The 20,901-nt window shown below is 35.6% G+C and overlaps 1 pseudogene; it reads right to left on the reverse strand.

The window, feature by feature from the left end:
• The window catches only part of LOC118061912 (pentatricopeptide repeat-containing protein At1g30610, chloroplastic-like), a 12,775-nt pseudogene extending 10,126 nt beyond the window's left edge, over positions 1-2,649 (reverse strand).
• Between the last annotated feature and the right edge of the window lie 18,252 nt (positions 2,650-20,901).

Here is a 20,901-nt window from a genome sequence, read left to right on the forward strand (position 1 = left end):
AAAGGGCCAATGGTGCAAACACAAAGGCTTCTTCAATCTCTCATGAAACCAAAGACGCACTTGCAATACTATGATATTCTTTGTGCATGATTCCACAGTAGTGATAATCATAGACTGAAACCTTAACTGGTGAAGGCAAAATTATCATGATAAGCAGCGCTGGAGCCAAGTGATGAGCTGGGAAGCCAAGTGATCTGGAGCCAAGAATTCAACATCAAGTTCCTAAATAAGAATCGTAGTTCATAGAGTGTGAAGAGCCAGTAAAGGGTAAGAACGAGTCAAGGGATCCTGTCACTCCGTCAAAGATGTCCTCTGAGGTGCAGCAGGGAAGGGAAGATAGTCAACGTCTGGTTTTTTTCGATATTGAAATATAAGTGTCAACTTCATGTAGCCAGGAGTCACTGCAGAATCCTGATTGTATGTGGTCGGCCAGTAATTTTACGGATAATGTTTTTGTTATTTCATTCCTTTTCGCGCGAAGTACTTAATTCTTGCGGATTATGGAGCACAGAGAAAGGAATTCATTAAAATCAATACATATCACTGTGCTTATTCTCGCAGAAGCGAATAACAATTGTGATTTTCCTTTGTCTTTTTATTACTAGCTGGGACAAGGCTATTCAATGGGTATCCAGAGCTGGTTCAAACAATGACAAAAACCCAAGGAGCGATAGAAAATTTGGAAGTGGGTCTGGGAGGACTTCAGCGATGACATGACTTGAACTGGAGATTCCCTTGTGACCGAGATGCTATCATGATGCGGAACCAACAATCAAAAATTGACAGAGGCGTTACTGTCATCACTAGAAGATCCAGCAACCGAATCCATTGAGTGCAACAGACGACCTCATTCCCTCGGTTCCGCCCTTTGCCATCAGATTGAAGTAATTCACAGAATAGACACATGATGAGGTAACAAACCCAGATGTTTCTATTCACAACTGGCGAACGCCTTGCAGTTTCCAAATCTCAGGAAACGACCCCCACTGGAATGGTTCAACAGAGTTGAATCATTCTTTGAGTATCAGGCACTAAAGGTGTCGTTAGCATCTTTTTCATCTTGAGGGGAAGCGAAAACCAGTATGGTGGCAATGGTTGATTGGAACCGTGACTTACATTTTATAAGACGGCAAGCACAAAGAGGTGACATGGCCTAATTGATGTTAGGAGTTTCGGGAATTGTGGCGGAGCAAGGTTTGATCCAGTCGAATAATTGTGCACGCGATTTTGGAATGAAGGCATTGTCAAGGGTGTAGACCCCACCCAACTGTAACCACGGGGGCTCTTACGGTGAGTAGCCAAAGAGAATCTCAAGAGGATCTGGGTTAATCGTTGTGCAAGGCTAGAATCAAAAGGCACTAGTGGGACTTTTATGGAGGCTTGAACCAAACAAGCAGAAGGGATTAGGATGTTTCCCAAATCATTGAACAGAAGCAATAAGCCTAGCCGAATGCGAGATGGAACAAATTAACTCGCCACTGCGTAACGTTAAGTACTATTTTCAGTCAAACTCAGAATCATACTGGCTTCTTTCTTACACTAAAGTCACTAGCGTTCTGGACCAATGCCCATGAACATACTTGCATTGGGGAGATGCAAAAGAGACGATCTCAAGGATCTCTGCTTTACATTGTGACGAAAAATTCACTCCTGGCCATAAGTGTCAAAGCCATCGTCTCGAGGTTGCTAACTCTTTGTGACATAGGGTGATGAGCACGAGCTGCAAGATGACGAGGAATTTTGAAGGTGATCTGGACTTCCATATATCATTACATGCTCTTCTGGTTGGTCACACTTTGGCTCTGCACAGTAACAAACTAGCGAATATGGGGAAGATTGCCAGAAAATCAAGATTCTACTGTCCTGCCATTGATAGTCAGGGCCTAACCATCGACCGCAATTTCATTAGCGAACGGGATTGCAATATGGTACACCTGTCTGATATCCAACCACAGCTGATACTCGATTAAAATCGTGAATCTTGGCATAATGGGAATGGGCGCGCATTTGAATGGTCAGGGAGCAGATCGAACTCTATCACTACCGTCTGCATTGAGGTAATCAGATATTATTCCACTATGGACTTTTATATATCCCTCGATCCTCATTTGTGGTTGCGTATTGAGTTTTGGGGCTGCCATGGGCTATATGGCACACCTTTGGTATATGTGGCTGGTGATTTGGAAGAAACTTATGACCATGCGGATTAGTTGGAAGATATCAAATGCACACAACTACAGGGAATTGATGCCCAACACATTCAAATCGCCCTATCTCTAAATAGTTAGAATCGTTCTTCTGAGAAGTGTGAGGGCTGCGGCCACGCGAGGCAAATAAATAGCAAAATTGAGTGTTGCCTATCTGTTTAACGACAGAACCGCGGATAGAACCTGTAGCAGTAGCCTGTGCAGCAGATGATGTGGAGTCCTGAACTGCAGGCATAGATGTTCGCGAGCTTGAATGTTGGAGATATTTGATTTTCATAAATCTCGGGCTATAAGTCCCAGCTCCAATTTTGCACCGGCTCCCGCTATGCTTGCTACTGAGCGAGGAGATTGATCCAGGCAAACAACTTTTCATTCGCACCATCAACACTGTCAAGAAGGAACCGGGCCCTGTCAATGTCAGACCCATACAAAGTGTAGCCATATTTTCAAAAAAGCTGAAATTTTGGAAAGAAACAAAGTTCAAGACTGTTAAAATTGTGGGATTTATAAGAGATCAAGGCAACACTAGCGCCGCCCCTTTTTCATCTCTTCAACATTATTGTTTTGGTTAGTTAGAAAACAGAATAATAAGGAAAGATTGGCATGGTCGTTTATAGGGAATTCTCTTCGCGGAGTCTATGTATTCATCACCGAGGAGTGCTACCCCTTAATTGTTGCGTATAACGGTTGAAGACGCGTTTTCCTATTCCCTACGATATGATGGACAATGTTTAGATATACAGACTGAAATCACATGAGGACTGTTTTTATTTTGATCAAACTCACGATTTTGACAGTGGTTACCACCTAGGGTTATATGGGTCATCCCCCAACATGATATTTCATAAAAAACTGCTATTTCCACGGTCAATCGCCCATATGGGTCCAGATTAACGAAATAACTTAGTCTATTGCGACACATATTTTGGTTTTCTTGGTAGAATAAGATCGCCCCCCTCTTCGTATAGCTTTTTTCACAAAGCCTCCTTATGAAAATTGTCAAATACGTATTTTCATAATAGATAATCAAGCATAGATCCTCAGCTAAACCATTCGTAAATTTGTGTCTATAGTCTTTTTTTGACGATATACTTCAGAGGGATCTAATAGTCCCAATTTGGAGCCCCAATAAGAATCTGCATCTAAGATAAACTCCACTGAGTTTCGCGAAGGACTTTTGGAAAATTCATACAAGAGCGCAATACCCAATTTTTTGGCATAAATCGATAAAAAGAAATGGTGCATTCTCGCAGGCCAACGAGGACTATGGAGTACATTGGGGCATATTTAAATTAAAAGCGTTCAAAACGCATTCAAATTGGGGGTTAGGTTGAATTCGCGAAGTCGGCAAGATAGTAATTCCATAGGCATATTGGCTACTCTGTACACTCGCGACATAAGACCTCTACAATATATTTTCTGAGCATTATCGTGGAATTTCCTCTGCCGATTCCTTAATGACAGGTTATTCAGTTATCCATTTGGGCAATTTGTAACAATTCTTTCGTGGTAAATATGGGGTACATTGCCTCTTGCATCTCAGGTTGAATTCTCGGTGACTCCAACTTGACGATTCCTTATTAACCGGCAATCAGGTTTCAAGATTGTTTGTGCATGCTGTATGCGGAATGGATGACCTTGCCTCATGCTGAGGACTGCTCGTAATCTTTTTGAAAGGGCATTAAAAAAGACAGGCAAATGAGGAACTTCTACACTCCTCAACCCAATAATCATTGCAAAATACCTATTTTGCATTCTTAGAAAGTTTATGTTTGTGATTACATTGACGATTTTCTGTGCTATTTCCGGAGAATGGCATGCGGTGCTGTTTCTAAACTCCAACAAGGGCTACAATAGCTTTCATTGAGTCGCGCCTTTTGGGGGCTATCCAAGCGGGGGTCGCATAGGTCAACTTAATGCGAGGAGAAATGTTGGTCTATTGTGAGTGGCCACATGTCCGTGCAAGCCAAGATCGACGCAGAAACGGTTTGACTCTGATATGAGTTTTTCACCATAAAGAGTTTCTTAAAAGAATGACGCACATCAGGTTCAATAAGAGTGTGAAAGCAGCCCCAGTCCAAAGGGAAGAACCAGAGTTTCAGGGGATCAGTCACTTTCCGCGCCATAAGTGTTCCTCAGCTCGAAAACGGGAGGAATGAAGTCACAGTCTTATTTATCAAAATTAAAATAAATGCCAACGATGTAGCAGCAGTCAGTTGTCTGAAAGCATCCTTGATATTGTCATGTAGTCGTGCCACGTATTTAGGAAAGTTTGTTATTTCATTTCCTGTATTTAAAAAACGTCTGGTATGAGACCAGAGAAAGGATTCATTAAAATTTCAAATAAATATATTCAACTTATGGCTTATATCTCTAAGGGACTGAGCTTCCAATAGCAGAATTACATTTGTTTGTAGTTTTATTCCCTTTGTCTTTTAAATTTTACTATATGTGACAGGGGCCTTATCATAATCAACTAGCATTACAAATTTTTTCGCTTTTTTGGGCAGTGATATGCTCGCCCGTGCTCATAAAACTCCCGGTTGCACCGGAAATTTAGTTCTAGACTTTAGCTCGTGAATTTTCGGAACGTATAGATCCACGCCATTCTAATCGCCATTTGGACCGAATCGTATTAGGGGAGAGATCTACAATATAGTGTTTCTAAGAATATTTCAGTTTTATAAATTATACAGCTGTGCATAGACACTAACAAAATAAACATAGTAGTGTTCTATCTAAGTGATAGAAATATTAACGGATTATAACACACTCAGATCCTAGCTGCTTTCGCTTGACGCGAGAGCCAGCAAACGCTTACAGTGAAAGTTAACTCAGGTGAGTTTTCGCGGACATTCCGCCTTTCTGAATTGCCTTATGTTTAATTGCCGGAATTTTTGCAGGAGTACCTTCCAAGATGTTAACATGAAGAATTGCCGCCGCGTGCCCCAAAGAAATCATAATAAAGAGCCAGACTGAAGACACCCTTCATAGTATCACTCTTCCGGGTCTTTTCCATGTCTTTAAAAAACAGCAGCCTCCAGCTTCACTAGCCTCTTACCTGTCTTAACCCTCTCTCAAGGCCGAAAAAGTATTGACGAGAACTGTATGTAACAAGAGAATTTGATTTCAAAAAATGAAGGTTCTAATAAAAATCAAAAATGGAAGAATGATAGACTTGTCAGTCAAGACCTTTATAAACTAGGTCATTTGGAATGGAAGACTTCATGAACTTTTTTTGAGTAACTCATAAGAAAACCAAAGTTGTAACTTGTGCCCGACGAAGCAAGCATGACTCTCCAAGGTATGAGGCCACGAAAAAAACCATTTTCATAATCATTTCTGGGTTTATTAAACAAACAAAAAACTAAGATTGTTATAATTCAAGAAAAAATGAGAATCTAGCAAGCTGTTACGCAGTTCTATAAAGTGCCATCGATTATACAATACACTATAAAGGTCTGTTTTGAGCTAATTAAGGAAAACATTTTTTCTTCGTTGATTGGGTGATGCAGGGCAACTAAGGATAGGTCATTGCTCCTTATTGCTTTGAGGGACCTAATGATAATTAAGACACCTCATAAAAATCGCTTACCACTACTAAAAAGATTTAGATTGACGCCAACTTATCTTAAAAGCAGCCCAAAAATGATGGGAAATTATATTCACTTCATGATGCTAATGAAATGGTACATATTCCCTTTTACTAACTATGAAAAATTAAAAAATTTGGTAATCCAACATTAACAGATAGTAGAAACTACCAACATGAACACATGAGAGTGAATCGAAGCAATCAAAAAAATCTTTGTAAGAAGTTAATCTTTAATGGTGAAGTATCAAGGCCGCGAACCAAGAGAATTAATGATCTGTTAACAGCAAGTTTCAGTGTAAACATAGTACTCACCACGCTTAGTTCACACACTATGTCACTAAAAACTGGGATGTACAACTAGGTTTTAGGTTACTAACTTCATAACTGCATCAGCAAAATAACCAAATGTGTATCTTTTTTTTATCTACAATGTAAAAAACTCCCTTGACTTCGCTAGTTTTTTAATTTAGGCCACCTGGGTATAAACCTAGGGTACCGTTCAAACAGCTCTCAATGACTCATCCATGGACACGAACCATATAAGCAACAAAAGGAGAGATAATCTCTGGAACGAGCTACCACCAAGAGGTTTGGTGGTAGGAATCTCGAGACTAAGCAGTTCACATCGACGAGATGTACTTTTACGTACATCATAGAAAAAATAAGTACCATGAAATGCTTTAGCGAGTTTTAAAATAGTCTAGTTTCTATGGAACAACTCTAATTGAAAGTTAAATATGGTAGTGTATATAGAGTCAATAGTTAGACATTAACAGAAGTTCAGCATAACATTGACTACGGCTGTTTTCTACTCTTTGCGCGAACAATGTATTGACATCATATTCGAAGACAAGGATATTGCTAAAAGAATCTAATAGAGCTATACAAGGCTTCTGTTCTGATGTGGAAATATTGTTAATCTACAAATATCATGGATGACAGATAAAACAAACTGTATTAACCGCTCTGCTACATGTTCCCTAATAAAACCAGTCCCATACGTTGCAGTAAGAAGGTTTGCAAACGATCCTTTTCCTTCATCTGTCTTGTACTAAGAGCCCAAAATGCAACCCATTCCCATTTGTTTTTCGCCGAACAACAAAACATTTAGAGAGACACTAACATACAGAGGAAAATGTCAAAATGTCGTTGGAATGATCAAATAGCATGGAGATTTACTAGCTCATATGAATGTATAATTGAAAACTGAATTTTCACGAAGATAATGTTTGTTGACATATTATGCCAAAGGGAAAATAGATAATTGGCATGATCAGCAAGTTATGGCGCAAGTCCATCCTTTGGGTTGTTATAAACCAATTAGTGGGAAGAGAATGGCAATGGATGAGATAGTCAAAATTTCTTACAAGATGATCTTTAAGACTAATCGGAAAAATATCAATGCCCTCTCAACAACAATATACAGTAATTAGATTTTACTTGTTGCTGTACAGGTGACCACATTAATCAAAAGCACCCTTCTCACGGGTCGCACATCAAATTTAACAAAGTATGCTTATTGTTTAATTATCAGTCGCTTGAGATACGAACATTATAGAGAAGTCGCGAGTTCGCATAACGCTAGTATGTAAACATGCAAAGAAACAGCTAAGGTATAAGATTTTTAGATTACTAGACGTATTTAAGTCATAAGAACTCTGCCAGCATAATGGGTAATCTCTCAGAAATATGTTTAATTTATGTCAATCGTGAAAAGGTTACACTAACTGGTGTAAGAAATAAGTATAGGTGTACACCACTCAAAACATGGAACCCTTTAATGTTTATATCAACCATGTCTTATTTTTTATGCTTTACTATATTTCTTGAATAGACCCTGGGTTGCCCTTTGTAAATGAATTATATATAATTAGCTAGTAGCTTTGATGGTGGGTATTAACACTTGGTACAACTCAGAAATGGCTTGGTCCATATCTCTCCATAGGCCAGCAACCATATGGTATTACACATAAACAGGCCTGTGCTTATGTGGAAGAAATCGCTTGATGTTGTGTTAGTCAACAATAAGTTGCATCATGCAATTCCTTCCGTGTTTCTAATCACATCGAGGGACCTAATATTTTAAACAAGGTTTGGGGTGTAACGAGTAAAATTTAGAATCATTAAATATCATCATTGCTTTAATAAATTTATAATTGATTCTATTTTAACATCAGCAACCAGCAATTGAAAAAATATCAAGTTCTGAGTATTGGCAGAGCGCTCCATTTGTGTTGTGGTCTATTCTAGTTGAAGTAATAAGTAGTTTCATATGGTACTCATACCCTTTTCACACGAATACATTTTCGACATTTGTCATTCGATGGCGCCCGTTTTGGGGCCGAAATTGCGGGTTGCCTTTTGAATTTCGGTTGACATTCCCTTCTTAGGCGATGTTGCTTTCTAACTTGTTCTAACATCAAGACTTTCATTAAGTCCGCAAATAACAGTAGCACAGCAAACCGCTTTGAACTCGGTGAGTTTCACACGACATTTCCGACGTCATTTGTTCTCGACTAATTAGCCGTGCGGTACTCTTTAACTTGGTATCCTGATTGCCTGTTTTTGAGAGACAATAATTGTTTAATCCTTTACAGGTAAATCTTATCCCATTTCAAAAAGTGTCCTCCATATAAAGTATATTCTGTGCTGTGATTCCCCCCTGCAAAATCTATTTTTCTTATTATAAAATTATTATTAAATTATTAATTACTATTTACATTTCTTTGTTATATTCCTAATGTACGTTAAGTAATGACTGCTGTGTTTGATTTCCAATGATCCCTTGAAAGCATGGTATGACTTGTTGGTCTTGCCATGTTCATAGTCACAATTCAAAAATTAGGAGCATATTTTTTAATACTAATAGTAAATATACTCTCCTTTGATTCTTTCATAAAAATTATGTATATACGGTCTGGAAACCTTGTGACCCTCACTCTGATTATATTAGAATATTACAACATCTCACGGTAATAACAAAGACCAACGCTACTTTTCGAGGTGAGTTATTATTTTATTGGTTGTTGTTGTTGTTGTTAGTATTGTCTTATTTATAATTTATTAGCAATTTTAACGCTCTCTATGGTTGACTCCGGTCCTTGCCGGGGTATATAGTACTTTACGACTACTTTTCCGCAACCGCAAAAAATTCGTTTGACTCCTGAGTTCGGTGAGCCTTCGCAGACATTGATGAATCCTACATTATTTCTCATGGAAAATTGGTTTCCGCTGAGGGCATGATTTGACATTATCGATTATGCTCATTATAGACTCCTTCGCAACGTTGGACGAAGACATCAATCTTTGGGTCGTGTCCCAAGGCGGTATAATGTCTTCCGCACTTCACACGAACTGAAAAAATTATATTTAATAAAATCATGGACCTTTATTGTGGCCTAAACACCAATTTAGAATTTCGGTGAGTTGCCTTCTTGAGGTCATCGCGTATGCTTTCTGCTAGTACTGTGTGCTGTTTCTTCTTTTTTCTTATATAACATCGGGGTCCACAAAAATTTCGTATTGCTCACTATGTGTTTTTCTTATTCTTTTTGCCAGAAACCAAAAAATCAATAATTGAAACCATTCGAAATCCAATCCTCCATGGAAAGCTGAAGCCAAGCATCTCTCATACCATCTTTTGTTCCTCTTCGGTTCTGCTAAAGAGAAAAATCCAAGGCTCAGTTGCTTCCGTGTTACTTTGCAATGTAATTTTCGCAAACAATTAATTGTATGACCTCTATAAAATGTTTCAGTTATGTTGGTGATGTTATGAGAATAAAATTTTCTGTTCCATCATTGGTGTTTGAATGTTAATGTATGTTTTGGTTTGAATTATTCATATAGCTTACTAGCGAATCGCTTTGGGGTTGTTAATAGCACCAAATTGAGTATAACATCTTTTCCTGCGTTTGTTGCTGGGCAAATGCATCTGCTTTTCCTTTTTTTTCTCGACTCTGGGTTGTGTGCATGGCCTCTGTTACTGGACTATTTGTGTTTATAGTTCCTTTGTTCTTTTTTATTTTTGGACAATTCTCTTATTGTGTTATAATTTAATCTCCTACTTTTTTGTACAAGTGTAAAAAAAGAGTGGTCCTACGAGTGATTTATTTTTGACATAGCTATCCTCTCACGATGAGTTGTTTTTTTTTTCTGTTCTTTCAATGATATAACAATATGGTACATATATATTTATTCTAAATTTTGTGATCCCCTCTATCAATATAGTGTTTGTTCAGGTTCTTCAAAATTTTTAAGAATGTATTGTGTTGTTAGGCTCATTTGGTGGGGTTTTTGTTCGATGTGGCCTGAGGCGTCTGCTAAGTTCAAATTGTGCGTTCTTTCTGCATCTGAGATGCCCTAAGGTTGAGTTTTAAACTGCTCCATGAGCTGATGTGGTTTAATTAAACTTATTAGTGAATAAAAAATTTTCAACAAACTGAGGAGGATTCCATTTAAACATGTATTAAGTAAATTCACCTATTGATTTTAGGTAATTCCTTCAAAACTCAGCAATTGCAAAATCAGTACTTGAATATTGTGTGCACTCCCTATACATCTGTAAGTGAGAGTGTTTGTGGCAGCATTGTCTCTTATTAGCATGCCTATCTTCACCACCTGCTTAGGCAATGAATACATTTGAGCGTTGTTACCACCGAACATTTAAAATGGAAATTTAAACCCTATTAAATGAAAAGTGTTTAGCTGATTATGTTAAGTTCTATGGTTATCAATTCTGATTAGTTTCTATTTCTCAAGCTTCTGGCGATTTAAATAATTAGGATTAATTGTGTCATTTCATGTCCTTTACTCGCCTCTAGAAAAGTAACATGTTAATTTGTTAATTAGACAACACATTTTAACCGACAAATGGAACGATTCTCAATCACAAGAATAAGACCTGTTGGAGTAGAGAGATATTGCACGTTTTTGTGAACATATGTAATTAAAGCAATTGAAGCAAGGTAAATGCACCAAATCACACATTTCAACAAGCTGGGTGGAAATATGTATCAATTGCTTTAAGGAATCAATAACTGGCCATACATTAAATGAAAAGCACAATTAAAGAATTAATGGGGTGTAATTAAAAGAAGATAGGGAATCTGGAAAAGGTGCTTTTTCGAAACAGGCAAGTAGGATGAAGTGCTTGAACTTGGAATAATTTCGGCTTCCTGATGAATTGTTGGAAAGCTAAAAACCCAGGTCTGTCTTTTTCAGTAGTTTAGAGTTGTTATACAGCAGTTTGCTTTCGTGTTTTACATCATTTTTTATGCATTTTGTTGTTTCTTTTGTCCCTTGGTTGTAGGAGATATTACGTGGGGCAAGAATATTTTAGCCATGTTGGCATCGATCCAACATGTGTGTTGTAAATTGATAATCATAATTACAAACAGCTGTGCTCACCGTCAGGTGCTTTGGGCTCATAAAAACAGGGTTTAGAAATTCAAGATGAAGATGTGGCGGTCAAAGGCAAAATTAAATGCGTTAATGAAGACCCTCGTCTTGAGGAGGCTTATAGGCGTTTCTGAGGAAGGATGTCTTATCAAATTTCATTGCCTGATGTCCAATAACATGATGGCTGGAATCAATTTTGCAATAACACAAGCAATCCCAATCCCACTTGATAGTAATTCGGGGAAGAGAAAAAGGTCGTGTAACAAAGTTTCCAACAAAATAAGAAAAAGAAAAATGGGTGCTGGAAGGGGATCACAAATTGTTTTCGCGATTAGATAAGTTAGTGCATAGTGTATTCTACCAAGAGTGAGTGCACATCAAGTGTTTTTGGATAAAAAAAGGAAATGTAGCATAGAAGAGGTGATGAAGGAGTTTCACTCCATTTGAGGAAGTGGTGTTCGCAGTGAGCTGTATTGGCTTTGCAACTGAGTTTTTATGGTTTGAAGTAGAAGGGAATATGTGGGCAACAATTGTGAATGATGGACCGAAAATTTTAAGTGGCTGAAATTAATATTTGAGCGAAGGCCTAAACTCCGACTTTGAAGTAAGTTTTCATTTGATATGGAAAACTTACATTTATGTTATTTATGTTTGTTATATGTTGATCAATTAAATGTTGTTGTGGTTTAATAGGTTTTGGGTAATTATTGAAATGCTTTCCATATTTCATGTTTTTTTAATGTTTTTGCAAAGTTATCATGTTTGTTTTTGTATTCCAATGAAGCTGTTTAACATATTGTATTTTACTCTGATTTAACTGTTTTCACAGTAACAGTCCACAAAAGGGTGAGGATCAATGAGGTCTTATTAGGCTGAGAATTGCATAATGGTTATGCAAATCAATTATGCAATTTTGCTGTTTTTTCCAGGTTTATTAGCTTGTAACATATCACAATTATGATCTGCCTTTGTATTTGTAAGTTGTATGCTAATTAGTTATGTTTGAAGATGATTTGGAACAATTATTGTCTTCAAGGCTTATTTTTAGCCTGTTTTCAGATGCTTCAACCTACAATTGGCATTTTTCTTTTAATGAGTTGAAAATGGATGATTGTGTGATGATTATGTTGAACCTTGATGGCTGCTGACTGGGTGAATTTTATGTTGATCTTGAAATGGCAAAGCTACTGCTGTGAATTATTGTGAAGTTACTTGCATGTTGATAGTGGATTGAATGGGAGTTGCTGGCTTTGAATGGTTGGTAATTGTAACAAATTCTAGTTTTTGGCGTGTATGGCAGTAAATACAACTTGTTTTGTGCTGTGTGTGGTGTTTGTATTAAGAAGCATATCTTTCCAAAGAGTTGTCATTGGCTGGGCACAAAATTTGCAACGCATTCCCAACTGTAGTGGAGGGCTGTAATTGCAGGTTTTTTTTTCTGTTTTTTAATACTGCACCACTGGAAGTCATTGCTTACAAGGTTTAGTTTTGTTTTAGGGATGCTTTTTAGGTCATAAAGTTCTATTGTTGTTTTGTTAACCGAATTTGCACTGGTAAATGCTGTTTAGGCTGCTGTTATTGTCAATAAAGTAAGTGAATGTATATTTTTTTTTGCTATTTATATACTATCCCTTCTCGGTATCTTTAGTTGTTAAGAAACCTTAAGGTGGATGCCAACCAATTAAGTTAAAGCATGCCAATGTATGAAACACTGTTTTGTGGGTTGCATGTGTATGGTTTTGTTGTATAATATTAATGCAAAACTTATAGTAAAATCTTTTTGTTTCATAGGGGTCGCTTCAAATTATATATTTTTTTTCTTAAGTTAAATGAGCTGTAAATACATTCCCTTATTTGGGATTCCTATAATATATATGTGTGGGATAAGTTAATGTCGCCATTACGTTTTAAATTTGCAAAAAATTAGACAGACAAAACTTTCATGTTACGAGTAAACGTTGCAGGTTGAAATTACAATTATTGTGTGTTGAAAAATAATTGCATGTGTTAAAGACCGGCAATTAACAGATAGAAAATTTAAAAACAAATCGTTTCAAAGAACATGTATGGTTTAATGCGCTTTTGATGAGCATTATTGAAAATGTTTATGAATAATGTTGGTCGATATGTGTCTGATGGTCTTGCTGGTAACAAGTTCTGTAATGGTTTTTGGAGGTAGTTTTGGTGTATGGTTATTAAACTATAGATAGTGAGGCTCAGCACGACGACCTAAATCAAGGATGATAATTGCTTGTTGGAGATTTATTTTAGCATAGAAGTGTGATATCCACTAAATTAGTCATATGCACGGGCTTGGAGCCTGGCGAATGTAGTAACAATACGTATTTTAAAAGACCATGTAATGGGATTCATACAAACTAAGCATGCGCTGGTTATTAAATTTTAATGGGCATTGGATTCGTTGTGTGAAAATGTTTCGTATGGATGCTGAGACATTGAAGAAAGTTGGTCTTTTGGTTGGGAAATGATGTACGGGTTTGAAAAAACCGTCTGAACGCGAATGAGTGTTATTGAGAAAGTAGGCATGTTTTTTCTACACTTTAGCTCTCGGTGCGTCGAATAGGGAGTCAGGAGAGTTTTCAGCATTCAGGTTGAAACCGTTTCTAGAAATTTTTCAATGAAGGTTCTTCGTTCCTTGTGTGCTTGCTAGCAGCTTGAATTTAATCAGACCAGTAGTCCAAGAATTCAAGACAAAACCAATTGGAATTGAATGAATCCCAGATACAATGCCTATTCAAGGTAAAGCAATACTTAGTCAAGTTGTTAAATATTTCAAAAGGTTACAATCATATTTACGTGCAAATTAAATTATTCGGCAAATATTTTTTGTGTATGTAGAATTGCATTGGAAGCGATTGAATGGGAAACACATGTACTGCATTATGTTTCACAAGGAAAATCAAATACTTTATTGGTAGAAAAGGTAATACCTACGTCAAATACAATGGCAGCATGTAGCTTTGACAATGCAATTGTACATTTGTGGGCTGGTGGGAAGTATGCTCAACGATATTCAAGAATTTATGAGGCGATTGGTAATAAGCAAACTACATTTCCCGGCGACTAGAAGGTATTATAAAAAATATTAAATTGTGCTTGTTTGTTCAGCTAGTCTAATTGTTTATAATAGTATTTTGTAAGCGTAAATCAAATTCTAACATTTTGCAGGGAAGTATTAATCTTGTTTGATTGGGATATCCGAATGAGTACGGTTTACTTGGGTCCATATAGAGGGGAAAATATATCATCTTCCAGAATTTCACCGACGGGACAACCAGCGGATCGGGAGGACTATTTAACCGATGTCCAATTCACATTACGATGTGTAATCGAATATATCATTTGGAGTTTGAAGAAAGAAAAGATGGCGAATCTTGCAACATGGCCTGAAGTTTCCATACAAATCACAGGTTAAAATTGTTGTCGCATTAATGGCGCTACATCAACTAATATTCGACGGATAGTAGGGCCAAGATGTTGCATTCAACAAGTTTGATAACTATCTCGATTTCGTCCTCAACGATATTTTTCCCGATGTCGTGTCCACAAAGTCAAAACAATGGACACCAGAGGGCGTCACGATGGAATTATTATTCGTGATGGCATTTCAAATAGTTTGATGGACAATAATGTTTAATTGTAAAACAAAAGCACGCTTTTATAATGCCGGTATTTAATGTGGAAAATAATATTTTATTTCCTCTTAACACAATGAATTATATTATTATGTCCTTTTTTATTTATTGTTAATTTTATTTTAGTCATTTTTGGTACAAAAAGAAAACCGCAAACCACAATTTTTAACCTACCATGGTTTTTTACCACATTAATGTCAAGAACCAACAGGAAAAATGATTTTTAAAAAAGTGTTTTTTTTTCAACCGCAAACCACAACAATTACAGCAAAAACAAAAACACACTCTCCACTAGAAAGTGATGGCAAGAAGATTTCAACAGTACAGAGTTTTATAGGACCAAAATCTCAGGAACAGGTGTCCGCTGTTTTTTTTTCTTCTCTGAAAATGCCGGCTGCTTAGGTAGGGTTTTTCCTGCCTCCAACTATGAAATTATGTCGGTGCTTGATGCTTACTTGCTTAACTTTTGTTTTATTGTAGAATGGGGAGATCCTATGAAGGAGGTGTTCTACCACTACATGAAGTCAAATTCTCCTGTTGAATAATGGAATATTCAGCTCAAGGAAAATGCGTTTGTTTATTCCTTATTTATTGTTTACGTGTTTAAAAAAATAAAGTAGATTATTTTGATAATATATTAAAACTGTGTTTTATTTTGTAAGAGGCCTATCTAAAAAATGAGTTTAAAATTATGGTTTTTATAAAGCAGTTTATAATATGTTTTTTTTAAACTGAGTTTCATAAAATTTCCTTTTGTTTTTGCATTTCAAAAAGCATTTTTTTTTCAAAATTTGAAAAAATTATTTTTTTTCTTTCTTCAAATTTTTATATATATTTTTCAGATGCGTTTGATTGCTGATACGATCAAAAATAATTTTTTAAAAAATAAAAAAAATTATTTTATGCATTTCAAAGTAAAAAAACATTTGAAAAGTAAATAACAATCAATATTTTATAACATATTTTTTACTGCATATAAACCTCAACATAATTTTTACCAAATACATATCTAAATCCAAATATACCTCATCCAACCATACTTTTTTAAAAACTAATTTTAAAAATTATAAACACAAAACTATCTCAAAAATAAATACACCATCAAGTTTCACAGGTTCATGAATCAATAGTCTTGGAATCGTTTTCCTCCTGTCGCATGGTATTTGGTAATGGTTAAAAAAGTGATAACCAAATACATGCTCCGTACCAAGTGTCCGTGGAATTTTCTTAGCATGCCATAACAACATGACAGTATGGGTTCGTGGAAGGATGCTCGCCGACAGCCAATCATCAATTAGGGAGGAAGGGACCCTCAGCAACTAATGCTTCCGTTTCACTTTTATAATTCACACCTGCTCTCTTCTCTTGTGCGTCAAAATTTCTTCTTTGATTACCACCCCCAAAAAAAAATAACAAACATTAACAGAGACGGAGAAATATGGCAGCAGAGCTTCTTCTTACGTTTGCCTTGGAGGAGACTTGAAAAGGGTGAGTTCATTGCTGCTTAAAGGATTGGAGGGCCAGCGCTGCGAAAGCTAACCAGTCCTTGACATTATCAAAGATGTGGCTCCAAGACGCAGCCAGAAGGGCAGTAACAAACGAGTCTGTGAAGCGTTTAGCTGCAATGAACACTACAGGATGTAGCTACGATGCTGAATGATGTCTGGCGAGTGTTGCTTTGAAGATTCTCCGAAAAGACTAAAAGAAGGGAAAGGTACGTGATTGCTTTTCCTACCACAATCCTGTTGCATATCGTTTGATTATGGGTCAAAAAGTTGAGGAGATCAATAGAGCCTGGATGAAATCCGGAAAGATGCAGCCGGATTTGGGCTTGGCTTGACATCTGCTACCTGTAGATAGAGCTCAAGAAGTTAGCTGGACCCAGATCGGAGACATTCATTCGTTCCTTGACAGCTCAGGAAGTTGTAGGAAGGGAAGACATGATGTCTCTAAAGTTATGGAATTGCTGACTAGCTTGACCAAACACCAACATGTCCTTCGTTGTCCCTAAGTGGGGATGGTTGGCCTTGGAAAGACTACTGTAGCAAAGAGGAAAAGTTTGGTGAAGTGTGCGGGAGAGGAAAAACACTTTGATATAAATCTGGGTTTGTGTTTCTAATGATTTTAGTAAAGGGAGGATTTTAGGCGAGTATGTTGCAAAATGTTGATGAAACTACAAGTGGTTGAGCAACTAAATGCAACTTATGGAAAACCTTAAGAAAAAGCTGGAAAAGAGGAATTTTTTCTTGTTCTTGATGATGTGTGGAATGACGACCGTGATAAGTGGGGATGATTTGAAGGAGCAACCGTTAAAATCTAACAGATGAAATGGGAATGGTGTTGAAAAATAAATCTGGAAAAATAATAAATTCCACAAAGATAATTTTTTTCAAAAAAATTAATTAATAAAAATCATGTATGAGAAATATCTATAACAATGTAGTGTTTAAAAAAAAAAAAATTTTAAAAAAAAACTAAATTATCAATAACCCAATAGTAAAAAAATAAAATTAACAAAAATAATCGAAAATAAAAAATTTGGGAAAAGCTAAAACTAAGCTAAATTCTCAACCAATTCAATATTGAAAAAAATAAATTCGACAAAGATAATTTTTAAAAAAAACATGTGGGAGAAACACTGCAGCCTAAAACAAAAACCATGTAAGGAAAACACTATAGCAATCCATAGTGTTTTTTTTTTTTTTTTAAAGCTACAAAGCTAAGTTCTCAACCAGCTCAATATATTAAAAAAAAAAACTGATGAAGTCAATTTTGGGTAAAAAGAAATGAAAAAAAACATGTAAAAAAAAGGAAACAAAAGTGAGAAAAAAAACATGGCGGGGAAAGCTACTGTGTTTTCAAGAAAAAATAAAAAAAAACAAAATTTCAACCAGCTCAATAGCAAAAAAAATAAAATCAACAAAAATAATTCTGAAAAAAACAAAACAAAAAAAAGAAAATATGTAAAACATGACAATTTTGGAAAAAAAGAAAAAGAAATAAAAAAAAACCATATGGGGAAAGCTAAAGTTAGATTATTAGCTAGCTTAATATTGAAAAAATAAATTCAATAAAGATAACTTTTTAAAAAAATTGTGGGGGAAACACTGCAACAAAACAAAAACCATGTAGGGGAAACACTATAGCAATCCAGTATTGTTTTTTTTTTTTTTAAAAAAAAAAAAACTACAAAAGCTAAATTCTCAACCAACTTAATATAAAAAAATCTACAAATACCATTTTGAAAAAAAAAAGAATAAATAAATCATAAAAGAAAAAAAACAATTGTATGAGAAGTTAGCAATCCACACAATATTTTAAAAGAAAAAGCTACATAGTTAAATTTTCAACCAGCTTAATATTAAAACAATTAGTAAAGATAATTTTTGAAAAAAAATTAAAAAAAGAAGAAGTCAATTTGGGTAAAAACCAAAAGAAAAAAAATGTAAAAAAATAAGAAGAAATAAAAGCGGGAAAAAAAATGCTCCAGAAAAAAAAACAAAATCAGAAAAAAAAAACAGAAAAAAAGCTACAAAAAAAGAAAGAGAAAAAAAAAAGAAGCTGCTACAGTGAATTCCCTACGCGTTTTAGAGTTCTTAACTAGATACATGACGCGCAGAGATGCCGCGGGTCATTTTTTTGCATAAAAAATAAAAACAAAAATAAAAATTTTAAAATCTTGGTTTTTCTGCAAAAGCTATATCCCCCAGGATCTTAGGTTGACTGCAACGTACGCTTGACCTATTAGTAATATTTATAATATTAATAATAAAAGTACAACTTGTATGACCAAAGTTAAGTAAGCTGGCTACAACACTGGGTCCAAGAATATTGTATGTGGGTCTGGCTATAAGGTTGTTTCGTAAAGTATGATAATTAAATAGATTATTAAAAAAAAAATCAACAGAAAGGAAAAAACTAATGAAAAAAAAATTGAATTACTTGGGTTAACCCTTGAAACCAGGTTATCCGTAAAACCTGGGATTCGCATCATGACAGTATGATAACTAAATAGAAAAAAAACTGACGGGTTTACCCAGAATTAACTGGGTTAACCCATCAAGTCCAGGAACAATGTGTCATGAAAGTATGAGAATTAAATAGAGAAAAAAAAAAATAACTTTAACAAACTAAACTAAATGAAAAAAAATAACTCGTCAAATCAAATTAACCCATCAACCCCAGATCCTATCATGAAAATCTGATAACTAAATAATTTTTTTTTTTTTTAAAGAAAAACTACAAAGCTAAATTTTCAACCAACTTAATATAAAAATTAAAAATCTACAAAGACCATTAAAAAAAAAAGAATAAATAAATCATAAAAATGAAAAATAAACAATGTATTGAGAATATTATAGCAATTCACAATGTTTTAAAGAAAAAAACTATATAGTTAAATTTTCAACCAACTCAATATTTTAAAAAATTAGCAAAGAGTTTTAATTTTGAAAAAAAAAATAAAAAAAAGAAGAAGTCAATTTTGAGTAAAAAGAAAAAAAGAAAAAAAAAAGAAAAGAAAAAAGAACAGCTGCTGCAATCAATATCCCACGCGTTTAGTTTTTAATATTTCACACCATGCTTCTCTCTCTCTTGTGCTCAAAATTTCTTCTTTGATCCCCCCCCCCCCCCCGTTTCCCAAAAAAAAAAAAAACAAAAACAACAAACAGAGACGGAGAATATGGCAGCAGAGCTTCTTCTTACGTTTGCCTTGGAGGAGACTGTGAGTTCCATTGCTGCTAAAGGGATCGGACTTGCTGCTAAAGGGATCGGACTTGCTGCTAAAGGGATCGGACTTGCTTGGGGATTGGAGGGCCAGCTGCGAAAGCTCAACCAGTCCTTGACCATGATCAAAGATGGTGCTCCAAGACGCAGCAGAAGGGCAGTAACAGACGAGTCTGTGAAGCGTTGGCTGCAGACCTACAGGATGTAGCTTACGATGCTGAAGATGTTCTGGACGAGTTTGCTATGAGATTCTCCGAAAAGACAAAAGAAGGGAAAGGTACGTGATTGCTTTTCACTCCACAATCCTGTTGCATTCCGTTTGATTATGGGTCAAAAAGTTTGAGAAGATCAACAGAGCCCTGGATGAAATCCGGAAAGATGCAGCCGGATTGGGCTTGGATTGACATCTCTACCTGTAGATAGAGCTCAAGAAGTTAGCTGGGACCCAGATCGAGAGACACATTCGTTCCTTGACAGCTCAGAAGTTGTAGGAAGGGAGGATGATGTCCTCTAAAGTTATGGAATTGCTGACTAGCTTGACCAAACACCAACATGTCCTTCGGTTGTCCTATAGTGGGGATGGCTGGCCTTGGAAAGACTACTGTAGCAAAAAAAGTTTGTGAAGTAGTGCGGGAGAGAAAACACTTTGATATAACAATCTGGGTTTGTGTTTCTAATGATTTTAGTAAAGGGAGGATTTTAGGAGAGATGTTGCAAAATGTTGATGAAACTACAAGTAGGTTGAGCAACCTAAATGCAATTATGGAAAACCTTAAGAAAAAGCTGGAAAAGAGGACATTTTTTCTTGTTCTTGATGATGTGTGGAATGACGACCGTGATAAGTGGGATGATTTGAAGGAGCAACCGTTAAAAATTAACAGCATGAATGGGAATGGTGTTGAAAAATAAATCTCTGGAAAAAAATAAATTCCACAAAGATAATTTTTTTCAAAAATTATTTAATAAAAAACCATGTAGAGAAATATTATAACAATCTAGTGTTTAAAAAAAAAAAAATTAAAAAACTAAATTATCAATAAACTCAATAGTAAAAAAATAAAATTAACAAAAATAAATACGAAAATAAAAATTTGGGAAAAGCTAAAACTAAAGCTAAATTCTCAACCAATTCAATATTGAAAAAATAAATTCGACAAAGATAATTTTTAAAAAAAAACATGTGGGAGAAACACTGCAGCCAAACAAAAACCATGTAAGGAAAACACTATAGCAATCCATAGTGTTTTTTTTTTTTTTTAAAGCTACAAAGCTAAGTTCTCAACCAGCTCAATATATAAAAAAAAAAACTGATGAAGTCAAT

This window comes from Populus alba, chromosome 1 (genome assembly GCF_005239225.2).
Source record: "Populus alba chromosome 1, ASM523922v2, whole genome shotgun sequence".
NCBI lineage: Eukaryota > Viridiplantae > Streptophyta > Magnoliopsida > Malpighiales > Salicaceae > Populus > Populus alba.